This window comes from Pongo pygmaeus, chromosome 18 (assembly GCF_028885625.2).
Source record: "Pongo pygmaeus isolate AG05252 chromosome 18, NHGRI_mPonPyg2-v2.0_pri, whole genome shotgun sequence".
Lineage (NCBI taxonomy): Eukaryota > Metazoa > Chordata > Mammalia > Primates > Hominidae > Pongo > Pongo pygmaeus.
Window position 1 is genome coordinate 65740742 of NC_072391.2, and position 15440 is coordinate 65756181.

The 15440-nt window shown below is 54.3% G+C and overlaps 1 protein-coding gene across 3 annotated transcripts in view; it reads right to left on the bottom strand.

Annotated features, from left to right (window-relative positions):
• Positions 1 to 15440, bottom strand: part of SMPD3 (sphingomyelin phosphodiesterase 3) — an 87812-nt gene that overhangs the window by 14193 nt on the left and 58179 nt on the right. The window contains exons 1-2 of one of the 3 annotated variants that reach the window (XM_054454079.2): positions 11680 to 11720; positions 11504 to 11565 (exon numbers count right to left, since the gene is read on the bottom strand). The exons of 1 other annotated variant lie outside the window; for it this stretch is intronic. The gene's annotated coding sequence lies outside the window, so the exon portion shown is untranslated. Of the gene's footprint in view, positions 1 to 11503; positions 11566 to 11679; positions 11721 to 15440 lie in introns of those variants that run through there. One more of the 3 variants, XM_054454078.2, reaches the window with a different exon arrangement.

Consider the following 15440-nt stretch of genomic DNA (forward strand, 5'->3'; position numbering starts at 1 on the left):
CTGCCTCACCCTGGCACTGTCCTGCTGCCCTCAGCCTCAGCCACAGCCCCAAGCCCACCACCAGTGTGCAGAGGGTCCTCCTGGACACAGCCGATTCTCTCTCTCCCCTTGGTGGTCTCACTGTCTTGGGGGACAAAGTCCAGTCTCCCAGTCTCTATCTAGGGGCCCTTTGTGCTTCTGCCCCCACCAGCTTTTCTCTCATCCACCCCCACCCTGGGCTCCACCAGCAGGAAGGGCTGTGCAGGCTGAGCCCTGGCGTGAGGACACTTTTGCAGAAGGATTCGGGAGGAGAAGGTCTATCCTGTCTGTGCCATGCTGCCCTCCTGGCAGAACTGGCTGCTATTCCACAGTGTGGCCACAGCTCCCTTATGGGTCAGAGGAGGGTGCAGACTCACTTCATCAAAGGGTTCCTAAGGGAATTCTGCAAACCTGCTCTCCCGTGTGGCGCATCCCTGACACTGGCCCATCAGGGCTGGGATCTGCTATTGGCTGAGATGGGGCTATGGAGGGTGTAGAGGAGAGAGACTCTCTCCTCAGCTGCCCTGGGCCCCCCTTTCTCCTGCTATGATCCCAGAAACCCTCTGGGCCAGCTTCCCACGGCCCTGCCAGCAATGGTAGTGAGTGGCCAGTCCTGATCTTTACGCTTCTCCTGGGCTGGCCAGAGGAATGTCTTTGGTCCTTATTCAGGAATTGATGGGATTTGAGGTGACTGGCAGCTGGTGGGCAGGAGTGGCCCAAGATCATTCCTCTAGGAAGTGGCAGAGCCAAGCATGCCAGCCCTTCCCGCTGCCCTTCCAGGCCCCTCCTAGTGATTCCAGGTCCCCCGTCCACAGCCCCTCGCCAGCCTCCCAGCTGCTGCCCCCTGCCCTGCTCCTGTGTGTGGCCCCTGCCTCTGCACAGAAGCCGCTGGCGCAGGAGACACAAAAGGGATTGCCACCCATGGAGAAACCACGGAGCTGGTTTCTAAGGCTCTGTGGTTAATTATCTTGTCTCAGGGAAATGAAAGAAGGGTAAATAAGCAACAACACATTAATTAGTCTGATCTACACTTTCCCATGTAAGTGGAGAACTACAGTTAAACATTAGAGGCTGGTAACTTTTCAGAGAAACCCCCGAGTCCTCAGAGAGGTGGCCAAGGCAGGACCTGCTCCCTGGCATGGGCCTGCTGCGTGGTGGTGCTCAGCCGCACTGGTGCCTGTCCCCTTCCTGTTGCCTGCGCTCCTTTGGCCTAGTTGGGCCATTGAGCAGGCCCAGGCCAGGCTCTGTCTCCAGGTGGGGGACTCCATGCCCCCGCTGTCTGCTTCCATGTCCCTGGACTGGCAAGTTTGCCAAGTAGAGTCCGCTGTGGGCCCCTCTGAGGGGGACTGGCAGGACCCCCAAAGGCCTTGAGGGCTGAGTTTTTGCAGTTCAACCTCAGACAGCATCATCCCCCCAGGGCTCCTTATTTTGAAGTCCACAGTCATCCGTGGGTTTGTCCCCTTTGCGAATCCTGGTGTGTGGCTTCCGAGATTGCCCAGAATGACACCCCCCAACATCATGCTCTCCAGACCTGAGTTGGAGTCCCGATGTCTCCAGGTCGTCATGGGTCCTGGCAGGCCCCATGGTCACTCCTGAGCGCTGGGGTCAGTGTGGGAGGCCACACGGTACCCCAAGGCTGGGCTCCTGGGAGTCAGCCCCCACCTAGAAAAGGAGACTTTAGACCTGCCCCTGGCCCTCAGCTTCACTGGCCACTGCTTAGCTTGGGCTTGGGACTCAGGCTGACCTGAGTGCAACCCTGCACTAGTCAGGACTTCCTACCTCCCAGGATGATCATGAGGACAGAAAGGGACCAGGCTAGTGACCTGGCCAGGCCCTGCTTCCTTCCCTACCCGCTGTGCCCCTCCTGTAGGACCTCCCAACCACTCTTCCCCTGAGGTCGGCCCCTGTGTGCCCTGTTTGCTCTCCCCAGCCTGTGGTCCTGGGCATGGTTCTGGGGGTCACCGGAACCCACCCACAGAAGTCCCAGGACCCTGACTGTCCCAGAGTGCCTTCAGGAGCCTCAGAGACATCAGCCACACTGCCTAGGCTGGAGCTGCTGGACTTCACTAGCTTGTTGCTGTTCCCTGCAGTGAGGACTGGGCTGCAGGGAGCAGAGAGCTCCATGGTTTGCAGGTTGACCCGAGTAGGAGGGGAACTTGCCCTGGGAGTTTGGGAGCCCAGACAACCCCAAGTCCAGATGTGAGGAGATGAAGGGAAGAAGTGAACAAGTCCTGGGCAGGACCCAGGAGGCCACAGCCCCAGCCACTCCTGGTGGGTGTGTGGCATTGACAGCAGGTAGCCCCACACTGCGGCTGCTCCTGTGAGTGACTGATGATCTGCAGTCAATCTGCAGCCCTGAGACCCCTGTTGCTGACATGTGACCTGAGGCATCACGGCACGGACAGTGGGAGACTATGGCTGCTCAGAGGCCTGCACTGAGCCAGAGCCCCGCTCCCTAGACACTGGCCTGAGGGCTCAGGGGGCAGCTGATCTGCCATCACCAGCGGAGGGTGATCCCAGGAATAAGGCCTGGCCAGGCTGGTCCTGTCTGGACAAGCCATGGTGGCTAGGACCTCTGCTACTGGACGTCAAATACCACCAGCACCAAGACAGTCATCCCATTCCCTAGCTCCCTGGCAATAGACTTGCAGGTGTAATGGCACAGGCTCTGCCTGCACAGTGGTGCAAAGGGTCCTAGGTGGATCCTGGCTTTGAATTTGAATTTCTCTGGTGGTGGGAAAGTGAACAAGCCAGACCAGTTCTGCTGGTAAGGCAAGCCCTGGCCCCTGTGAGGAAGCCTACACCATTTTCTAAGGATCTCTGAGCCTGGTGGGGTCTTCTGGAAAATTGAGGAGGTTTGGGAGTTGCCCCACCTTGGCGCTAGGATGAGGCCTGTCTCCCCTCCACTGCCCTTTCCTCTGGCTCATGTGTTTGCTGACACTGCTCTTCTCAGCAGCAGGGCTGGGAGTCCCAGAGCAGAGAGGCCTCCTCTGAGTCCCTGTTGTGTCCACAAGCTCATGTCTAAACAGGAGCTACGCCAAGCCCCTGGTTTCCGCAGGAAAAGCCACGTGGATTGCTCCAATCCAATTACCCAAGGTGCCTGCATCCGCCTGCGGCACTGAGCTCAGGCCGGGCCATTTCTGCCTGGATGCCTGCTGCAGAGGAGTTGGCATGGCAACATGAGCTCTGAGCTGCTGAAACTTAAGTCAACTCATGGCTGGGAGGACAGAAAGACAGAAGCGGATGCCTTTGTGAGTGATGCAGGTCGGACACATCCACACTAATTCCCGAAAGCCACATCCCAGGTAGAACTGGGGTCTGGGGTCTGGCAAGGATGTGTGTGCTGTGGCAGCAGCTCCTACAGACACAGGTGTGCCAGGTAAATGTCTGTTCATCCATCTAGATCCAAAGCACCTGCCTCCTTCTCCCTGAAGTCCTCCCTGACCTGCACATCCCCCCACCCCCTCTGTCTGTCACTCTAATCAGGCATGTGTCTGTCTGCACGTCCTGGATGGAGCTCCAAGTCTCAGCACCACCACAAGCCTGAAGCCCACCCTGCTGCACTCCACAGGGAGGGCAGTGAGCCAGCCAGGCCACTCAGCACCAGCCCTCCTGACCCGGAAGGTCACACAACCCAGCTAGACTACCCCAAGCTCTCCCTGGAACTCTTACTGGGCCCTTTAGGAAAGAGGCCTACATTTTATCTGAGATGGAAGGCTAGGAACCTGAAGCTTCTGGAACCTTCTTTGAGAATGAATCCAATTCAGAGGAAAACAGACCTTAGGGCTGGAAGGAAAGAGACCAAGTCCTAGAGACATCATTGAGCTCTGATCTCCCTGCACCCGAAGCCAGCACAACCCGCAGACTTTCCAATCAATGATTCAGCAGTTCCCCTTTTCCTTGCTCTAGTCCCTTTGAGTTGGTTTCTGGCATTTGCCACCAAATAGATCCTGTCTCAGATACAGCTATGTGATCTTTCTAAAATGCGATTCTGTCAGGTCCTCTCCTGTGCAAGCCTCCTGTGGCTCCCCATTGACGTCCCACTGGGCAAAGTGGAGGCTCCGCTGAGTCCTGGGAGGCCCTGCAGAACCTGGTACCTCTGGCCTGTGCCTTATCAGCATCCCTGGGAGACCACAGTGGAGCAGATGCTGGGAGCACAAACTCGTGTTGGACATGTGGGGCCAGGTCGACCTGCTGGATATTGGACAGGCTGCTCAACTGACTGTGCCTTAGTTTCCTCACATGTTAAGCTTTGGTAATAACCGTCTCTCAGGGTAGTTGCAGATGGTGCACGTGCAGCACCGAGTGTGGTGCCTGCCTCATCTCTAGGATGCTTATTTTTATCATTTTGCTATCACTGTTAATTCCCTTGCTTCAAAGGCCTGAAGATACAGCCAGAGCCTTCAAAGTCTCCTCCTCATGAGGCTGGCTTGCCTTACAAAGAGGGTTCTCTGCTCTCCCAGGTGCATGGCGAGGACAGTGCAGGGGACGACGTCAGGGCCTCCGTCTCCTCGCAGGAGGTGATCAGAGCCATCTGTTATGGGCTGCTTGTGCGAGCCCGAGGCACAGGCTTCTGCAGAAGCCAGGTGCAGGCAAAGGGGCCATACAATTTTCAAAAAGAAACTTTTCACAGGAGGTATTACTGCACCGTGTGATTTCTGAGAATAGGAACACGCTGTGAGCAGCTCTGGGGCACTCCTTCAATCAGCCAGCCTCGGCATTTCCCCGGCGAAGTCAGAAAGCCCAGATGAAACCAACTCGGACGTGATTGGAAAGCAAATCTCAAGCCAGGTGAGTGGTGCACGTCCTAGAGGTGCAAGAGCCAACGTGATGTTTCAAAGAGCAGGACCCCTGGGCCTGGGCCCTTGTGCCACGGTGAAATGGGCAGTTGCCCTGGAGGCATGGGCCCCATCCTAGGGGGACAGCTGAGTTTGAAGACCTGACTGCCCACTCTCTACCACCTGCCACTCCAAAGTCATCTATTAGTGACCACAAAGGGTGCCAGCAAGGAGAAGGCTGGATGGAGGCTGGCACCTAGACCCACGTCTGAGCCACACCAGACAGCACCTCCTCTCATTCCTGTGTTCTGCTCACAAACCCGCCTGGCGACCAGACTTATCTGCCAGAGTTTGCAAGGGCAGAAGCCCGCAGGGCTCCCGCCAGTCCTATGCCCTCATGGGGGCTGAGCCCAAGACAGGGAGGAGGCCAGGGGCAAAGGCTTGCTTCAGGATGAAGATGGGGAAACTCCTCCACCTGAGGCAGCTCCGGGGCCGAACTGGAGCAGTCCCGAATCAGGAGGCCACAGGCCACAGCTGAGCATCTAGCCAGGCAAGGCCTCCAACCTCAAGTGCTCTGAGCCTGCCTGGGTGCTGAGGCCTGTGCCTGGGCTGGGCCTTGCAAGTCGCCAAAGCAAGGGATCCTGGAACACCAAAGCAGGTCACGTCACCTGGTCCTGGCTGACCAGCGCCACCTGCATCCTCAGGAGGCCCTCTGCCCTCAGCGCCACCTCTGCCCTTCACAAGAAGGAGACCAGGAGGGCCTTGCTTCTCTCAGGTTCTGCTGTTGAGGTTTCTGTCCCAGCCAAGTCCCTACTTCCCTAACATGAAGGCTGATGTTAATGGTTCATGAGCCGAACAAGGCTTGGAATATGCTTTACTTAAGAGGGGATGACAGCATACTTTCTGTGGGAGTAGAATTTTAAACACAAGTCCACACAAATGTTAGGATTTAGGCAGACCCTGTGTCGGCTGCATTTCAAGTACAGCATTTCCTTCTGGAACGGATTGGCCGACTGCATGATGTGTAGGCATTTCAAGGCACCAGAGAACACAGATTAAGACGACAAACCTTCCTAAAACAGAACAGACGGGCTAACATTCTTCGGAAGGGAATCATTTCACATTCAGTCTAAAGTTTTCTATGCAAAGAACATTTAACAAACTGAGTCCTAGAGGAAAATTTATGCAGAGCTTAAAAAGCAAGTGAGTGAGAATGAGTAAATAAAATCAGGTGTCAGCATTTCACTCACCCTCCCAGGCGGCTGGGCTTTTTGGACTGAGGCAAGGCCTCACTGCTGAGGGTTGAGGCCCCATCCTGGACCCTTTTGGAGACCTCTAACCCCAGGCCACTGTTCTACACATGGCACCATGAAAGCCCTTGGCTTCAAGAGAACCAGCCAGAACACCCTCCCCTTTGAGAGAGGATGCCCCAGCTCAGGCCCAACCAAGGGCTGCTGTACATCTGAAAGGGGAGACCAGAGCTCTTTTCCCTTTAGTTTACCTCTGCTTCCAAGCCCGAGACAGGACTCTTGCCTCACTTCCTCTGGCCCCTGGAGCACCTGGAACCTGATGTCCAGCCAAGAGGTAGGACTGCACTTCCTGATCCTCTGGTGGTTGGGTGGGATCACGTGATGAGTTCTGACCAATGAGCTGTGAGTGAAAGTGATCTCGGGTATTGCTGCGCTTAAGTACTCAAACAGTAGATGTGGAACCTTCCAGAGCTCTCTCCCTCTGCCACATTGACCTGCAGTGTTGGAGATGGTGGCTGCTCCGTCAGCCTCAGTCCAGGGTGAAGAGACACGGAGCAGGGCCCCAGCTAACCCACATGTAGTGTGGGCAAGAAGAAAACCTTTGATTATAACCACCGCACGACCCATCCCATCCTGACCAATAGAGGACAGCTTCTGATTGGCTGTGTAATTAGTCCACTTACTTGATGCTGAAAACAAGCCTCATTACGGACAGCTCGCCGTTTCTCAAGAATACAGCCAGATCTACCCTCCAATCCAATCCAACTCTTCCTGCTCTCAAGGATAATGAAGAATAATGATGTTCCTTTGTCCTGAATCCAGGCCAGGCGGAAGGCTCACTCCTCACCCCCTCAGAGTGGCCTAAAAAAGTCCATTCCTACCTGCCCAAGTTCCTGTAGCACCATGAAGCATCAGGGGAGCTGGGTCTTAATCTTTAATTTGTAGTGGAAACTTTCTGCTCAGAGAAGCAGTTGCTTTGGTGACACAGGTAGCACAGTAAATCCGTAGACGTGGAGAAGTAAATCCACCGGAAACCTCTGCCAGGGGTCAGGGTATGGGTTGGTCACAGGGGCCAAGTCAGCCCTGTAGGGGAGGGGCAGGAGGCAACACTGGGGGTCCTTTAAGGTGGGCTCAGATAGAGACAAAGCCCAGAGGCCCAGCTTGGCAAAACACTGCCAGATCTGGCTGGCTGACAGTGCACCCAGGGCTGGCAGGGGCAGGGCTGGGCAGCAGCTGTTAAGCAGGGAGGCTGGGGGCACTGGGCGAGTCAGATGCAGCACAGTGGCTGCTCAGGGTATTGCACGGCAAGGGCCTAGGGTTTCCGGCAGCAGAGGCTTTACCTCCTAGTTGTGTATAGTTGAGGGTGGGGCGTCCCCTAGGGAGGGTGTGGACATAGGAAGGTGGTGGGTATTGGGTGGAGCAAGCCGTGAGGAAGGGAGGAACAGGTGTGGTAGTGGGACAGAAAGGGAACTGAGAGTGGACTCAGGGAGGTGGAGCCACTTAGGGAATCCTGCCTTGACAGGGCCATGCCTTTGAAGACCGTAATGACTACCAGATCACTGACTGCAGACAAGGAGGCGTCCTCCAGGAGGGGCAGCTGAGGAACACGGGCCTGAGGGGAGGATCCCCTGCATTCACTTAGTTTGCCCCCAGTTAGTTTTTTGTTTGTTTGTTTTGTTTTGTTTTGTTTTGTTTTTTGTTTTGGAGATGGAGTCTCGCTCTGTCACCCAGGCTGGAGTGCAATGGTGCAATCTCTGCTCAAGCGCAACCTCCACCTCCCAGGCTCAAGTGATTCTCCTGCCTTGGCCTCCCAAGTATCCGGGATTACAGGCATGTGCCAGCTAATTTTTTTTTGTATTTTTAGTAGAGATGGGGTTTCACCATGTTGGCCAGGCTGGTCTCGAATTCCTGACCTCAGGTGATCCACCCGCCTCAGCCTCCCAAAGTGCTGGGATTACAGGCTTGAGCCACCGCGCCCAGCCAGGTTTGTTTAACTTCAATGCTTAGCCTGTCCGGATAGCATCCGACCTACACTGTGCAGAGCAAGCTGGCTCAAGTCATCCCTTCTGCTCAGAGCATGCGGGCTGCATCTGTGTCCTGCACTCCAGGAGGGCTGAGTGGCCCTCTGGCTGTTTGGGGGTCTGGGTGGCAACCCACCTGAGGCTGCCTGCCCTCCCTCGCACACCACAAGAGAAAAGGAAGACAGAGTGTCTCACTAGACTTTCTTGGTAAAGTTTTGGAAAGAAAATGTCCAGAACAGAGGTCAGCACCTCTGAGAAAACAGTCCATGCAGTTTCAACCAGATTGGCCTTAGGAAATAGGCCCAACCGGAGGTGTAAGAGGCTCGTTCCTCATCTGTTCTCCACTTGCTGTCCCTTGGTCCTGGCACCGTCCTCTTGCTCCCCGCACCATGGGACTGCTCCTTCTCAGGGCCCTTGGAGGATCCCTCAGAGCCCCTCCCCTGCCCACTCCTTAGGATCTGGACTTTCTCTTGCCTTTTCCCTCCCTTCTCGGCTGATCCCTTGTGGGTCACCTGTTTCCAGGTGACAGCCAGCCCAGGTATCTCCTGATCTCTGACCACATGTATTTGATTGACAACTCTACATCTTCCTCTAGAAGTTTATTACTCCTCCCCCCCCCACTTTCCCATACACAGTTCTGTCTCCCAAGTAGTTCTGGGCCCTGGACCTCCTCCATACCCTGTCTCCTCTTCCCAGCTCACAATTCTGCCCCCTAGTCCCCTGGATCCATTCCCACAGCCATATCCCAGTTCAGGCCTCGCCCTCTCCAACCTAGACACTGCAACAGATTCCACCTCGTCTCCCTCCTCTGGCCCACCTGGCAGCTGGTGGGGTCTTTCTAAACTACACATCATACCACACTGCTCCCCTATGGCCCTTCTGTAGTGCCTGCGGACTCCAGGAGGTTGCCCAGGCACCTAGGCAGGGAAGGGCAGGCTATATCTGGTGGCCTGATTCCTCTGTCTCCTCTTGCTCCTGGAGCTCCAGGGACCCTGACCCGAGCAGTCCCCCACTGTGCCCTTCCAGGCCTCCACACTTCTGTTGGGGCTGTTCCCTGACAGCCATCATCTGTGTGAAGGAACGTGGCCTCAGCAGAGGAGCTCAAGGTTCAAGATTCACAGAGAAGATCCCTTCATCAAAACTCAGCCAGTCCACCCATGGCCCCTGGGATAACTAGAGGACCTTAGGATGAGGCCAAACAGGCCCTTTCTCTCTTGATAACTGAGTGTTTCTGTGCATGTATTGCACAAACTTGCAGGCTGCATACTAGAAAGGGAGGTAACCAGCCCCTGATAGATCTGATACCTTCAGATCTATCAAGCTAAAAACAGAACTGAGAGACAGGAGACTCAAGCTATGTCAGCAAACTCCATCCTTCAAAGCAGAAGGAGGGACAGCCTTGTGTGTGTGGCTCTGTGGGTTGTCTCTGCAGGACCAGGGACCCTGCCCATGTGGAGCCCTGGGGTTGGGGGGTAAGGTGCTCCCCCACCATCCCAACTTCCAGTCCCAGGGAATGAGGGTTCTGTTTTCTAACTCTGAGGCCAGATGAAGAGAACAAAGCTTGTGCCCCCCGACTCCCCTCGCAAGCACTCAGTATTTTATTCCATCACCTGACCCTAGCTGTGTGTAGAGTAGGCAGGTAATAGGAACCCCTGCCGACCGAGAACAAGTGGCAGCCCTGCCCCCTGCTGACCTGGAGCTGCAGCCAGAATGGGCTCATCTGAGGCCACCTGCAGCCTGCTTGGGACCTCAAACTCATTCCCTCCCTTCCATCCTTTCTCTTTCTCTCCTGAAGCAGGGACACAGCTATGAGCCAGTCCATGGCAAAGACAAGAGGGAGATTGGACATGAGCATCAGAAATGCAGGAGTAACAGCCACCTCTTGGGGACATCAGAGAAGGCGTCACCCAGCACACACCTCAAAAAATATGCTTTTCACACTGGGGGTGCATCTATACTGCACAACTACCCCAAATGGGTACAGCTGGCCCCACTTACAGATGAGGAAACGGAGACTCAGAGAAGTAAATGGCAGTCCCTGAGAGGTGCAGCCAAGTCACCTGACTCCAATTTCCTTTTTCTCTCTACTTTTCTTGCCAAGGCTGAATATAAGTGATATGCAAACATATCCAGGAATATGTAAATGAGCAGCATCCAGCACCACCCTTACTTCTAGGACAAGTTCTGGGGGAAGAGTAACATTCCCTACACTGTCCTTCTTGTCTTTCCCTCCTCGATTCCCACAAAACAAGACCTTTGCCTCTTTTTTCAGTCCCCTGAAGGTTACATTTGTCACCCACCCCCACTGAGCCATTGGTGAAAACGCCAGTGATCTTCTTCCTCCCTCCCTGCGAGCTGCTGGTCTCATCTATTTCCCTTTTTTTTCTTCCATCCAGTCACCACCACCTTGGATCCCCAAATCTCCCTGCCCCCAGCCTGGTGACCACCCTGGCAACCCTGAAAACACTTATTATGTCAATATTTGAGAAGGAGTGGGTTCTTACAGTGGTCTTGTTTTGGCTCCTAGTCTGAGGCTCCTGACTGTCAGGGGTCACCAGTTTCTGCTTTTATTCCTGAGAATGGGCCAGCAGTCTGAATTACTTCTTTGGGTTGGATTCAACAGTAGAATTACTCAGTAAACTTTAAAGCTTCTGATACATATTGCCAAACTGCTTTCTACCAAGGTTCTGTCAATTTACTGATTGTTTGAGAATATGTGTTTCACAACATCCTTACCAACTCTGGGTTTTAACATTAAAAAATGTGATTTTGGCTGGGCACAGTGGCTCATGCCTGTAATCCTAGCACATTGGGAGGCCAAGGCGGGCAGATCGCTTGAGCCCAGGAGTTGGAGACCAGCTAAGGCAACATGGCGAAACCAGTCTCTGCAAAAAAACACAAAAATTAGCCGGGCGTGGTGGCGTGTACTTGTAGTTCCAGCTACTCAGGAGGCTGAGGTGAGAGGAACACTTGAGCCCAGGAAGTAGAGGTTGCAGTGAGCTGAGATCGCACAATTGCACTCCAGCCCCAGAGACAGAGAGGTCTCAAAAAAAATAATAATAATAATAAAGTTTTTGATAGTTTAGTGGGCAGTGGTATCTGGTTACATTTTTCAGGATGCTTAATTTCTATTTCTTTTATGAAGTGCTGCTTCAAATCCTTTTCCCATATATGGAGGGAGTTAGTATTTTCTCCATAGATTGGGTGTATTGCACTCCACTTGAGTCAGGTTCAGGATGGGACCTGGATGGCCAGCTCCAGATTGCTTACCCCAGAGCTGTGGTTTTCAAACATTTTAACAAGCAGGAGAGCCTTTTCTTAATCTCACACAGCATCTCTTTATAAAAATACTAACAAGTAGCCCATGAGGAAAGGCTTGGAGCACTCCCTTACCCACCCCCACCCCACCCTCTGGTTCCAGAAACCTTGGTTTTACCTGAGGAGGGGCCACTGGGACCTTGTTGTCCTTCTCTCTGAAGAAGAGCTGTCACTGCAGACCTGAAAGGAGATGATCAGTTCACAGGGGTGCCCGGAACAATCTCCAGAGCTCACCTGACAGCCACCAAGCAGCCCAGAACAGGTGAGCCAGGTACAAAGGCCAAGGGGCCTCACCTGCGGCCAGAGGCACTGCCACACCCTCCACATCGCCAGGGCGAGGGTGTGTGCCCGGCAGTTCCAGTGGACGAAGTGCAGCCCCAGTGGGTGGGGCCCGAGGTTTGTGTGACGGATTTTCAGGGAGGAGGGTTGCCAAGAGGAGAGGACTCTGAGGGTGGGATGGATGAGCGCTCCACATCGACACTGGGACCCAGGCCAGGCCCAGGGGGTGCGGGGTGAAGGTGGAGGGTGGGGAAGAGGTGAATTCAAAAGCTCCAGCCGCAGGGCCCAGGTTTAATCTGATAGTTAGAACCAGAACAATCAGAGCTTTGGGAGCTTTGTGCAATCCCTGCTTCCCTAAGATACCGAGGGTAGGGGAGAGCTGAACCCAGGCCAGGGAAGAGGGACAGTGGCCACCAGGATGGGGTGGATTAGGGGAGGAAGAGCAACATCGAGAGGAACCAAAGGATTTGGTGGCTCCCCCCTTATCTAAGGGGGAGCAGGTCAGTGGAAGGGAGGCTCAGCAGGACACTTTGTGAACACAGCGGGGTCTTTGGAGGGGACAGCTGGGAGGGAACTCATGTGACCCTAGGCCTTTGGACACGATGTCACTGGCTCCTCTTGCTGACTGAGGTGAGGGATCCTGGCACTGTGCTCTGGGGACACTGCCCTCCACACTTGGGCCCCAGTCCCAGTTTGTAGTCCCCGCCCTTGCCCGCTAGTCCCGCCCCTGTCCTCAGGTGCTGGCCCTGCCCCTGATCCCTGTCCCTAGGCAGCTCTCTGAGCATGTTGGCCCAGTCCCAGGCCTCGTCCCTACTAACCTGCCGAATCCTTGGCTCCAGGGCCCACCGCCTGTCTCAGGCCCAGTCTCTGCTTTCAAGTTCAGCAGCCCCCGCCCAATGCCTAGCACAGCCAGGGCTGTCCTTGCGTGCTCCACCTTCTTAAGCCAGTCCCATGGCCCGGCCCAAAGCCCTCTTACCACCCCTCCATCCAGAGTAGGGTGACCCATCACTCTTCACACCCCATCCCTTAGGTACACTTATTTTGCAAATCACCCAAACTAAGTGTTTCAGAAGAATCTGAAAGCTGAGGCCCCGTCCATTCTCTGTCCTCTAGCTGAAGATGTAGCAGCAGTGCTGGCAGGAGCATCTCCTTCACAGCAAACAGTTGGCTCCCTTCTCACTAGGAATTTGCACAGAAAAGGCTTGGGCTCCAATGAGACCCGGTTCTGGTCTAGGCCACTGGTCTTGCGCAAGTCATTTAACCTCTGAGCCTCAGAGGCTCCCTCCTCTGTAACATTAGGGGCCACTGCAAGATCTTGGATGGCCACGGCCAGGACCAAATGAGCACCGGCACTTGATATTGCCAGATCAGAGTGGGAAGAAGGAAGCCAGAGCCCCCCAGGTCTACGCTCTGCACGCGGTGACCTGGCTTCCCCAGGAGCCCTTATGTTCGTGTGGACACCCTGGCTTTTGCCCTCAGAGCCAAGTACCTGACAGGATCCCTCCCCACCCATAGCCTGGGGAGTCCAGCCTGCCAGGAAGCAGAGGGTGACCTGCTGTCCCGGCCTGTCCTCTGTCCCTAGGACTCCTGCCTCTTCACCCACAGTTGGCTGACAACCTGCATGCACCTCTGTCCTTCACCCTCTTGCTGGGCTGACCTGACCCAGGCCACAGGCTCGCAAGCATCTGGCATTAACATAAAGGAGGCAGGCCACTCCTGAGCCATTTGGGCCTGTGTGACTCCCAGCCCCCACTGTCCTCTCTCTAAGTGGGGAGGAGCTCACCTCTCATCCCTGAGTGAGAAGTTTGTCAGGCAGGATCTTTGGCCTCTGACATTTCCCAAACTGTCCCCCACCAGCTGCACAGCCCCCTCCCCACTCTCCACCCCACTCCCATGCCTCACCAACTCTTCTGAAAAATCCCTGCATGTTTTTTTTCAAAATAGAATTAAATGACAAGAACTGACTATTTAGGGAGGGGTTCCTGAGGGGAAATGGAATCTCGACAACCTTGAAATTATAGGCCCTTCTCTTTTCTCAAAGAAAAGAGAAACATGTCAGATCGTTGATATTCTGAGCCAGGCCTTGTTTTGAAATATGCTCTCCCCCTATCCTTTCACGAACCACAGACTTTTTCCCTCTTTGAGAATAAGATCACATCAAGTCAGGGATTAGAAATGGGAAAAATTCAATCAGAGCCTCCCTCTGTCAGCTACCCATCTCAATATACTCCCAGGCGAGCAGAATCAGCTCCTGCTCCAACCCTGCTCAGCGTCATCATTCAAAACGCACCGGTAGGAAATGGTGAAACAGAAGAACCTTTCATCCCGGCTGAGCAGGGCCTGCAGTGCTGCTCTCCTGGCTCCAGCAGCTGGCTTGTGCCTGGGTCGAATCAGGCCTCTGGCTTAAATAGGCAGTGGGAGCAGAGCAGGGAGGGCCTGGGGGGCGGGTGTGGAAAGTGGGCCGTTTACCTAGCACAGCAAGGCAGTGTCTGGAGCCAGCAGTGGTCCCAAGCATGCTCCTGCCTGCCTGCCTGTCCACCAGGAGGCCTCAATCCCACAGGCCCCAAGACCACAGACCAGCACCTGGGGTGACCCCTGATGGATGTGCAGCTCCACGGGAGACGTCCCTAGATGCACTGAGCTTGATCAGTTTCCTGGATACCTCCACCTCTCCTTTGTAGCAGAATCAGCTGTGGAGATGGATGGACCTGTTCCCTGGGGCCTCTCTCCAAGCCTCAGTTTCTGCCTTCTTAAAATGAGGATAACACTGACTTCACAGGTGGAGAAATAATGTTTGCTAAGGGCCTGGCACCTAGGAGGTTGATTTATTTACCCACATGGTGATACTGGGGCCAGGTACCTTCGATGAGGCTGGAGCCTAGAGGTTTAGTAATGTACCCAAAGTCACACAGCCTTCCATCTGACTGTCAGTGTCAGACCTCATGCAGACCTGGGGCCTCCCAGCCTCATGCTACAGTTGAAGTTTGGGGTGAGTGAGAGTGAAGAGCAGCTGCTCACCTTGGGGAAAAATCTTGACTGAACCCTAGTAAAGGGGTTACCTTTAAGCCCCCAGTGTTATGGGAAAGGGGTCCTGATCCAGACCTCAAGAAAGGGTTCTGGGACCTTGCACAGGAGAGTTCAGAGTTCTCCCTTGCACAGGAGAGTCCACACAGTAAAGTGAAAGCAAGTTCATTAGAGAAGAAACCAAAGAATGGCTACCTCATTGACAGAGCAGCCCAGAGGGTGCTGGTTGGCTATTTTTATGGTTATTTCTTGATCGTGTGCTAAACGAGGGGTGGATTATTTATGAGTTTTCCAGGAAGGGGGAGGGCAATTCCTGAAACTGAGGGTTCCTCTCCTTTTTAGGCCATATAAAACCCAGGATGACTTCTGGAACATTGCCCTGGCATTTGTAAACTGTCACGGTGCTGGTGGGAGTGTCTTTTGGCATGCTAATGCATTATAATTAGCATATAATGAGCAGTGAGGACAAGCAGAGGTTGTTTTGGTCACCATCTTGCTTTTGGCAGGTTTTGGCTAGCTTCTTTACTGCATCCTGTTTTCATCAGCGGAGTCTTTGTGACCTGTATCTTGTGCTCACCTCCTATCTCATCCTGTGACTAAGAATGCCTAACCTAGGCTGGATGTGGTGGCTCACGCCTGTGATCCCAGCACTTTGGAGGCTTAGGCAGGCAGATCTCTTGAGCGCAGGAATTTGAGACCAGCCTGGGTAACATGGTGAAACCCTGTCTCTAAAAAATATACAAAAACTAGCT